Genomic DNA, 10,736 nt, shown 5'->3' on the forward strand with positions numbered 1-10,736 from the left:
GCCGTAGCTCAGTTGGTAAGAGCACCGGACGCGATATTCGGAGGTCGTGGGTTCGGATCCCACCGGCAGCATGGTTGTTTTTTCTGCTGCTTTATAAGTAATTTGCTTTAAGCAATTTATTAATCTAAGAAATATTATCCTACTGATAAGCATAACACATTAAAAAAAAAAACGTTCCCCTATGCACCTTGCTTTCGGTGACTGTTGGCTCCCTTCATAAATTTGTCAAACGGGCCCCTCATTTCCTTTAACTTGTCTGCTGATAGCTTAACGCGGGTCTCGGTTCTGGCAGTCTTAATGCCAAAGGTAGCATAAGAGGGCTCTCGCACAGTTTCCGCCCTCGCCGTTAGATGACGTTCTACGTAACGCTCGCGGTATTACAGGACGTGCTACGTGCTACATGCTATATTACAGGACGTGCGGTATTACAGGACGTGCTACGTGCTATATATATATATATATATATATATATATATATATATATATATATATATATATATATATATATATATATATATATATATATATATATATATATATATATATATATATATATATATATATTAGCAAACAAGGCAAATGAAATGAGGGGCTCGTTTGACATACATATTAAGGAAGCCAACAGTCAACGAAACCAAGGTGCATAGGGGAATGTTTTCTATTTTTTTTTTAATTTCTAATGCCCATCAATTGGTTTTAAAGAAGATTACTTATAAACCAGAAGAAAAACAACCGTGCCACCGGTGAGATCCGAACCCACGACCTCCGAATATCGCGTCTGCTGCTCTTATCAACTGAGCTACGGCGACGGCTGTCCAATCTGCTGCTTTCATGGGTATTTATGTTTTGCGTGTAAGCGAACCTTGAGAGTGTTCACCAACGCCACCCTCGCCCTTAGCGGTGGACGTAGCACGTCCTGTAATACCGCAAATGTGACGTAGAACGTCATCTAACGGCGAGGGCGGAAACTGTGCGAGAGCCCTCTTATACTACCTATGGCATCAAGACTGCCAGAACCGAGACCCAAGTTAAGCTATTAGCAAACAAGGCAAATGAAATGAGGGGCTCGTTTGACAAACATAATAAAGAAGCTAACAGTCAACGAAACCAAGGTGCATAGGGGAATGTTTTCTATTTTTTTTATTTCTAATGCCAATCAATTGGTTTTAAATAAAATTACTTGTAAAACAACCGAAAAAACAACCATGCCGCCGGTGGGATCCGAACCCACGACCTCCGATTATCGAGTCCGGTGATCTTACCAACTGAGCGACGGCGACGGCTGTCCAATCTGCTGCTTTCGTGGGTATTTATGTTTTGCTTGTAAGCGAACCTTGAGAGTGTTCACCAGCGCCACCCTCGTCCATAGCGGTGTACGTAGCACGTTCTGTAATACCGCAAATGTGACGTAGAACGTCATCTAACGGCGAGGGCGGAAACTGTGCGAGAGCCCTCTTATGCTACCTATGGCAACAAGACTGCCATAACCGAGAGCCCCGTTATGCTATTAGCAGATAAGGTAAAAGAAATGAGGGGCTCGTTTGACAAACATATTAAGCAAGCCAACTGTCAACGAAACCAAGGTGCATAGGGGAATGTTTTCTTTTTTTTTAATTTCTAATGCCAATGAATTTATTTTAAAGAAAATTACTTACAAACCAGCAGAAGAAAAAACCATGCCGCCGGTGGGATCCGAACCCACGACATCCGAATATCGCGTCCGGTGCTCTTACCAACTGAGCTACCGCGACGGCTGTCCAATCTGCTGCTTTCGTGGGTATTTATGTTTTGCGTGTAAGCGAGCCTTGAGAGTGTTCACCAGCGCCACCCTCGTCCATAGCGGTGGACGTAGCACGTCCTGTAATACCGCAAGTGTGACGTGGAACGTCATCTAACGGCGAGGGCGGAAAATGTGCGAGAGCCCTCTTATTCTACCTATGGCATCAAGACTGCGAGAACCTAGACCCCCGTTAACCAATTAGCAAACAAGGCAAATGAAATGAGGGGCTTGTTTGACAAACATATTAAGGAAGCCAACAGTCAACGAAACCAAGGTGCATAGGGGAATGTTTTCTATTTTTTATTTCTAATGCCAATCAATTGGTTTTAAAGAAAATTACGTATGGCTTCCTTATATATATATATATATATATATATATATATATATATATATATATATATATATATATATATATATATATATATATATACGCCGGACCAAGGACACGCCGGACCAAGGGCAGACACTCGGGGAACGCCTGAAGTTGCCGTAAAGCGGAGAGTTATTCAAAAGGATAATTCTTAAACGATTAGTAAATAACTGCACAATCCTAATTAGAATGCCAGTTTCCAAGTTCAGAAGTTTAAGCTTCAATAGCAAGCCTTTGTGTGATAATTCGTCGAATGGTTCTGAAAAAAAACTGGAGGGGATACACAAGCTCCGCCTTAAAGGGCCCCAAAACAGAAAATCAGTGCATTGTTTTGCCTCTTGGATGCATAGAATGAGTTATAGTTTCGCTATTAGCATCGGTCGTACCGCGTATACTCTTCTTTTTAATATTGTAATTAGCTCGCAAAAACAAATTCATGGCGCTGACGGTGTCACCATACAGTGGCAGGTTTTGCAGAAGATATGATATCACTTGATGGGCGCTTCAAGATTGTAAAAATAGTAAATATTCTGCAAATTGAGTTAATAACAAGAAAAACGTTTCACGTTTTTGTGTTTTATATTGCATCACCAAAACCATCATGTTTTCCTTATCTAAAAGCGCTGTCAGCTGGTAAAGCAAAAATACATCACCAGAGGCTCTGGCTACTTTTTGCATGGAAGGACATGGCGCCTCTCAGTAAACATTTTACGAGCTAGCACACAACACTTATGGCTACTCTGCCTGAGAACGGCTTTAAGGAATCGATCCGATCGACCCATTGCACTCATTAAGCATTCGTATTGGTCGCAAGGCAGGATGCAAAGAAAAAAAGGCCGTTCGTTTCACATTCAGCAGAGCGCATCGTCAGCTTGCGGAGGATCACCGGAAGCGGCGCAATATGGCGCCACGTTCCCGTCAACAGCGCGCGCTACTTGCTCTCCGCGACCAACCAGCGCGCTAGGAGCGACGGGCCATGGTAGGCGGTAAGCAGTAGCGTTACGCCCTATGCTAAATGTGTCTGATATCTAGCGCAGGCCGTCACGTCGTCGAAGTATCTCGCGCTCGAATTCGAATGCAGTTTCGATCGTGTTCGGATCCATAAGTCAGGGAACGTCACTGATCACTGTTCTCTTCTGCACCGTCGACTTGACGAAGAAGCATAGACGAAGGAAAAAATCGTTTTCCTTCCTACATGCGATGAAGCCTCGCTAGATCAGCTGGGCGTTGACATGGTTTTCGCAACCACGCAAACGGCGCTGCCAACCTCGGCAAGAACGAGTTACAGAGAACAGGCAACCATGGAGTGCAAATTTCCGCGACGTGCTCAGATAGGCTGTTTTGATTCGTCCCTCTAAGTGTCGTCATTGGTGAGTGAAATGGGAATAGGAAGCTGTGCGAAAATCAAGTTCTGTCACTCAGTTCAGCGATGGAAACAGTGGCATATTGGACATTATGAAGCAGGCACTCATCGAACCTTGCTGAGGGCAGTATTTTGTTTGCTTGTATTTTGAAACTGCTCCTTTATATCTCCGGCTCCTATGCATCGATTCTTGTAATTCTTTTTGAGTCAGCATCTGTGTGAAACAAACAATTCATCTGAAGTTTGGTTTGGTTTATAGGGGTTTAACGTCCCAAATCGACACAGGCTATGAGAGACGCCGTAGTGAAGGGCTCCAGAAATTTCGACCACCTGGGGTTCTTTAACGTGCACTGACATCGCACAGTTCACGGGCCTCTAGAATTTCGCCTCCATCGAAATTCGTCCGCCGCGGCCGGGATCGAAACCGCATCTTTCCGGCCGGCAGCCGAGCCCCGTAACCACTCTGCCACCGAGGCGGCTAATTCACCCGAAGTGTAACCGGCATGCGTTCAAGCAGTGTTTCGCAGATCCTTTAATGAAATGAAGCGATAGCGTTAATAGGAGAACGTCCATGTGCAGAACTGGCCATTTTCTTATATACATTCTGTTAGAGATGACCCTTAAGATTAAAATAATGTTAGCAAATACGCGCTGAAGAAATGAGACGATTAAGCACTCATGTGAAGGAAATGCAAAAGGATATATTTACAAAAACTTATTTACATGCCAAAATAGTTACTCGCGAATTCGAACCCCCTCGCGCACCCGCACCGTCGAGCATCGCCCACACACACTCTCTGAGACACACTCGTTCCTTGTCGTCCGTCTCTTCGCTGTGTCACCTCCCAGCGCCGCATGCTACCGCGCACTTACAATGCACCGGAAGCGCACACACACGCACACACTCACGCGCATATGTGCACGGGCCCACTTGAAAGCAGACGCCGCGCGGCTCTCCAGTTCGTACTTCGGGTGCCGGAGGCATTGCCCGCGACCCTAACGACCACACCAATTGGTAACGAAACGGGCGACCATCGGTCCGTTCGCAGAACGGCGGGTGGCGCCAAGGAGGCTCCCCATACAGAAAGCACACGTGTGGGCACAAAAGCACGCTCGCTGCATAGAACGACACTTGCGGAAAGAAGAAACATGTGTATAATATATGGCCCTTTCTTACACTCGGGCATTCTGACAAAACTTAACGGCCTCGTTAATAGGAGTGAACAAAACTGTACAACACACAAACACTTCGCAAACAGTCAAGAAACATATACAGACGTATGAATACAACTAGAATAGAACAGATGCAGGCAGTAGACAAGTGGGTAAAATTAGTAGCACGCATCCTTGGATGTGGCCTGAAAAATAGTTCAGCTCGACACTGCGCGTTTGCGTTCCGAACGCCTGAGTGGCAGCGGGACACTCTCCACTTCTCTCGCAGTGTCTTCCTCTTCGGTGGATGACTCGTCGTCTTCTAAGCGGTCTTGCGGGTGCGTTGACGTCCACCCCTTAAGCTGTGATACGTGAGCTGTGGTCGCAAAACGAGTATTCTTGCACTGATCGAGCTCTGTCACTCGATATGTATCAAAGGGTAGAGCCTGGGTTACTACCAACGGTCCTCTGTACTTACGCTGGGCCTTCGTCAGTTTTCCGGTCTGCTCAGGAGCCTTAGTCATGAACACGATGTCGCCGACATCGTAGAGACGTGCCGGGAAGTGTCTTCAATCATACGCTGCCTTGCTTTTCTCTTGCTCGGCGATGATGCGCTGTCGAACTCGTGTTCGCAATTCCTCGGGGTTTTCCCATTGGGCTTCGTCGCTGCCGACAATTCTTCTCAAGGCGGTGCTGTGGAACTCCGGCTGGTACCCGTACAGCATTTCGAAGGGTGTCTTGCCTGATGTCTTGTTTACGGCATTGTTGATGTCTCGTTCTGCCTTTGAAAGTTTTTCGTCCCAATCGCGCTGCTTTGGGTCGCTCATTGAAGTTGCGATGACGGGCAGAACTGTCCGTGTTTACTCTCTCCACAAGGCCGTTTGCTTGCGGGTGGCGCATCGAGTTAAGCACATGACGTATGCATCGTGCAGTGCAGAATTCCGCAAAGGCGCGCGACGTGAAGCAACTGCCTCTATCGCTAATAACTGTCCTTGGCAGACCTCTTTCGAGAACGAACTCCTCTAGCGCACGGAGCACATGCTTGGTTGATGTGTCGCGTGTAGCGATCAGTCTCACAAATCTGATGAGGTTGTCGATGAACACAAGAAGGTACTGATTGCGCTTCTTGCTTGGGACGAATGGCCCCATGTGGTCCATATGTATCACCTCGAACGGTCGTTTTCCCGGCGGAATTGGGTGTAAAAGACCTTCTCGTCTGCCAGCAGGTACTTTGTTGTAAATGCATTCGAAACACTGCGAAATGTGCTTCCGGACGTAGTTCCTCATTCGTGGGAACCAAAAGCTCTCTTGGATTTTGGAAACTGTCTTTTCCAGTGCGAAGTGTCCCATCAAATCATGCGATTGCACCACAACTGCCTTTCGCATGCATTTTGCCAGTACGAGTTTGAACTTCACGTTTCCGTCCTCTTCTATCTCTCTCACGAGTCTTCCCTCCCTCATGTTGTAACCCTTCGCTCTTGCCTTCTCTTCCTTCGTACGATCGCTCTCCGGTTTCTCTAGAATGGTTAGAAGCTCTCGCAGCTCTTCATCGCCTCTCTGAAGAACCATTACTTGTTCGGCAAGGTCACACGCCATGCATACCTCGAACCTTTCTTCTAGCAGGGAGTTCATCGTGTCTTGAGGAGCTTCCACGGGACCACGGCTGAGAGAGCCGACGTGGAGCATTCGCGTTCCCGGGCGGTGCTTGATTGTGAACTCGAACTCCTGGATCAAATCATACCACCTTGCGATTTGCGGCTTTTGGGTTCGCTGCGCGTTGAGGTAAACCAAAGCCTGGCAGTCGGTAACAATTGTAAAGTGTATTCCCAGCAGCAGCGGTCTGACGCGATCCACTGCCCAAACAATTGCCATTAACTCGAGCTTAGGCGAGTGGTAATTCTTTTCCGCGTCCGTCGTCTTTTTACTAACACAATAGACGAGATGCCATTTGTCTCCCTTCTTTTGGAGCAGCATTGCTGCTAGTTCTTTCGCACATGCATCGGTATGTAACTCAGTCTCCGCTTTCGGGTCATACAGCTGGAGTACAGGCTCACACATGAGCCTTGATTTGAGCTCCTGGAAACTTTCCTCTTGTTCAGAGCCCCATACAAATTTTTCTTCTTGCTTGGTGAGCCTGGTGAGAGGTTCGGCAATCAGAGCATATTTCGCGATGAAACGCCGAAAGAAGCTCGTCAGCCCCAAGAACCGCCTACGTCATGAGCGTTTTTCGGTACAGGGAAAATCTCTATTGCCTGCACCTTAGCTTCTCCGGGCTGCACCGTTCCCTCCTTGAGGCTAAAACCCAGAAATTCAACGCTGTCCTTAGCGAAGGCGCACTTGCTAAGTCTTAGGGTTAGATTCGCCCTTTTGAAAGCCTCGAGAACCTGGCGCAGCCGCACGAGTCACTCGTTCCAGTTCCGTGCCGGAATGAGCACGTCTTCTAAATAGCACATTGCAGTCGTGCCCCTCAAAGGCCCCAAGACTCGATTCATCAGGCGCTGGAACACCGATGGAGCGTTTGTGAGCCCAAACGTCATCCTTTCGAACTGCCCTGTCTCATCAGGTGTTATGAAAGCTGTTTTGCTCTTTGCTTCGTCGCTGGGTGGCACCTGCAGATAGCCGTGAGCAAGGTCCAGCACAGCGTACAGCTTCGCCCCAGACAGTTTCTCAAGCTGTTCTTCCATGCTAGAGAGCGGGTACTTTCCTTCAATGTCTGCGCGTTCAGGCGGCGGTAATCGACGACTAAACGCTTCTCGCCGTTCTTTTTTTTTTGCACTAGGATCACTGGGCTCGCGTAAGGCGACGAGGTCTCGCTTACGATACCCTCTCTTTTCCACTCTCCAACAATCTCACGAATTGTCTCTCTCTCTGCGGCATTTGTTCGGTACGGCCTAACCGCAACAGGCGAACTTCCAGGTGTCTCCGTGATGTCCATCTTAAGCACAGGAGTGCATCCCAGCTCGCTAATGTTGTTGGCGAAGGAGTCGCGATATTCATTTAGAAGGCCAAGAAGTTCAGCCTTTTGCTGCTTCGTTACCGAGGGCCCTACTTCAAGCTGCTGATCCTCGATTGGTCTGCGCTCTGTCGCAACGCAGAAAAAACCTTGGGCTCAGTTGCATCGCTCTCGCTCACGCGGGCAGGTTGGTTTTGGCTGTCAGGTATCTCCACAACGTCAACCTCCATGACGCGCCCGAGTCCCCGTCCCCTTTTCACAAGCAAGTCTTTGTCTCCGCTCGTGAAAATCGGCACACTAATCTCCCCTTCTCTCATGTCGACAAAAATTTCGCTTCCAAGTGAACTGAACAAAACAGGGCCTGACAAATCTGAATCTGATGATAAGGTTAAACAATTAATGGAGGTAGAGTGAATGACGGTCTCTCTAGTCGCTTTCACACGCAGTCTGGGCTCATTCAACGGCTCCAGGTGAGAGAACGGACATACACTTTTGTGCCAGAAGCGCAAACAACCACCCAGCCTGGCGTAGGCCAAGTAAGGTAGTTCTGTGTACGTTCTCCCGACAAGCAAGTCAACTGTCAAAGTATCGTCTGGCACTACAAGAAAAGGAACGTTCTCGCCTTTGACGCCGTCGATCTCGAGGTCTGTGTAGCACTTGCCGATCACCCTGGCTGAGGAAGTGCCTTGGCTGCCGAAACCGTAGAGGGCCGTGGCATCCTTCGTCAGCCTCGCACCGCAACGTGCAGCCGCAGAGGCACGCAGGAGGCATCCAGAGCTGCGTTGTCGATCATGCCGACGAGGGTCGTCGTCCCGTTCAGCATGGCCTGCTTCAGTAGCGCTCCAGGGGCGATTTTCCGTTCGTTGTCGGTCACTGTGTTGGTCTCGTTGCTTTGGCTCATCGAACAATGACGCTGCGTGTGGCCGCTCTTCCCACAGCGTAAGCATTTCATCTCATGCTTTTTTTCTGGAAAATCGCGGGAGATGTGTCCGAATCGCCCACAGTTGTAGCATTTGAACTGGCATCTTTCGTTGGTCAGGGGTGGTTTCCTGTCCTTGCCAAATCGATCGTACGTAGTCTTCCGCGCAGGTGGTGTTTCTGCACCCCTTTCGGTGGCCGCCGTGAATTGGATCTTCTCACGCTTGCCGCCAAACCTTTGCTCCCGCTCTCGGTCGATACGCTCAAATTCCATAATATCGTGGAGAAGATCGTCGTCGTCCTCGTGGGTGCGTCCAACTAGCATAGTACAGAGCTGCCTTGAGCGGAGACCGGTCAGCACCTGCTCCCGGGTGTCACAAAAATAGAGGTTGGCCTCTCGACAAGGACGCACCTTTGGATGGAAGTAGGCTGTTGTGCTTTCGTTGCACTGCTGTACTCGCTCCTGCATCTTCCTCCATCGTTCTGCCGCTCGTGTCTGGTCGCAGAAGGTGCGGCGGAAGTGGTAGTCAAAATTTTCCCGCGACGTACTCACTTCTTTGCGAGAACGCAGCCAGTCCTTGGCAGGTTCCACAAGGTGGCACTTAGCAGTCTCCAACTTGAATGATTCAGGCCATCGGTGCGGTGTAGCGGTAGTCTGCAGGTTTTCCAGCCACTCTTTCGCCGACGCCGCACCGCCGCTGCCATCGAAGTCATAAATGTTCTTGCTGAGGTCAGGCATCACCTGATAGGTTGTTGTTGCTGCTGCCACGCCTGGCGCTCCTCATGACGCTGGTAGAGCGAGCCTTTCCAGCAGACTGGCCAACAGACGGTCTTTTTCCCGCATCGCGCTCAAGAAGTCGCTCACTGAAATGCTGTCGCTCACTTTTCCTCCATCTTGACCGTCGGTGGTGCCCGCTGTCGCTCCTGAAGGTGTCTCGCTCATGGTCGTGATTAACTACAGTTCGCTCTCTGGAATTCGCAGTCTCCAGTCCGGTTCGCACAGTTACAATCCCACTTCTGATTAATGTTAGAGATGACCCTTAAGATTAAATTAATCTTAGCAAATACGCGCTGAAGAAATGAGACGATTAAGCACTCATGTGAAGGAAATGCAAAAGGATATAATTAGAAAAACTTATTTACATGCCAAAATAGTTACTCGCGAATTCGCACCCGCTCGCGCACCCGCACCGTCGAGCATCGCCAACACACACTGTCTGAGACACACTCGTTCCTTGTCGTCCGTCTCTTCGCTGTGTCTCCTCCCAGCGCCGCAGGCTACCGCGCACTTACAATGCACAGGAAGCGCACACACACACACACACTCACGCCCACATGTGCACGGGCACACTTGAAAGCAGACGCCGCGCGGCTCTCCAGTTCGTACTTCGGGTGGCGGGGGCATTGCCCGCGACCCTAACGACCAGACCAATTGGTAACGAAGCGGGCGACCATCGGTGCGTTCACAGAACGGCGGGTGGCGCCAAGGACGCTCCCCATACAGAAAGCACACGTGTGGGCACAAAAGCACGCTCGCTGCACAGAACGACACTTGCGGAAAGAAGAAACATGTGTATAATAAATGGCCCTTTCTTACAATTCAAAGATCGCTGGGAGAACTCGTACCACTCCTAGCGCAGCTGTGCAGCAGTAAAGAGATGCGCCACTGCCCCAGTCGATGGCTGTTTCAATCGCAGCGAATGGGGAAGCTTGAGACACAAGTTGCTCTTCCCGAGCAACCTCTGGCGACTTCAGTCATTAATTGAACTGCCACAATGTCAGCGTGGGCAGGTTGTCATGACGTCACAATATCGCGTGTCCTAGGTGACTCACCCGCCACCCAGGCGGCGCATCTGGGAAACTTCTTTTGGGGCTTTTCGCTCACGGCGACGGCGACGACTAAGACGACGCTGAATTTTCCTCTCAGAAGACTGCGACAATTTTTATGTTCGAGTTATGGTTTACATGTAGGTTACGACAGCGAAGTATCAGCTGCGTTTCGCAATAGTAGTCCTTCCGGAAACCGTGTCCTTAGGAATGAAAAATTGATTCGAGAAAAGGCAAGTCTTGATTTGACAGTAGATATGTTCCATGTCTTTGCATGAGACGCTTGTTAGTGTGATAAAGCGGTAGTTGAACGGGGAATTTTTGTTACCTGATTTGTAGACTGAAAAATTTTTCCCACTTTTCAATAATGCGG

General features: G+C 49.0%; 1 pseudogene; it reads right to left on the minus strand.

Annotated features, from left to right (window-relative positions):
- Positions 1 to 5,234: 5,234 nt before the first annotated feature.
- Positions 5,235 to 9,479, minus strand: LOC144121902 (uncharacterized; annotated as a pseudogene).
- Positions 9,480 to 10,736: the final 1,257 nt, after the last annotated feature.

Source organism: Amblyomma americanum, chromosome 1 (assembly GCF_052857255.1).
Source record: "Amblyomma americanum isolate KBUSLIRL-KWMA chromosome 1, ASM5285725v1, whole genome shotgun sequence".
Lineage (NCBI taxonomy): Eukaryota > Metazoa > Arthropoda > Arachnida > Ixodida > Ixodidae > Amblyomma > Amblyomma americanum.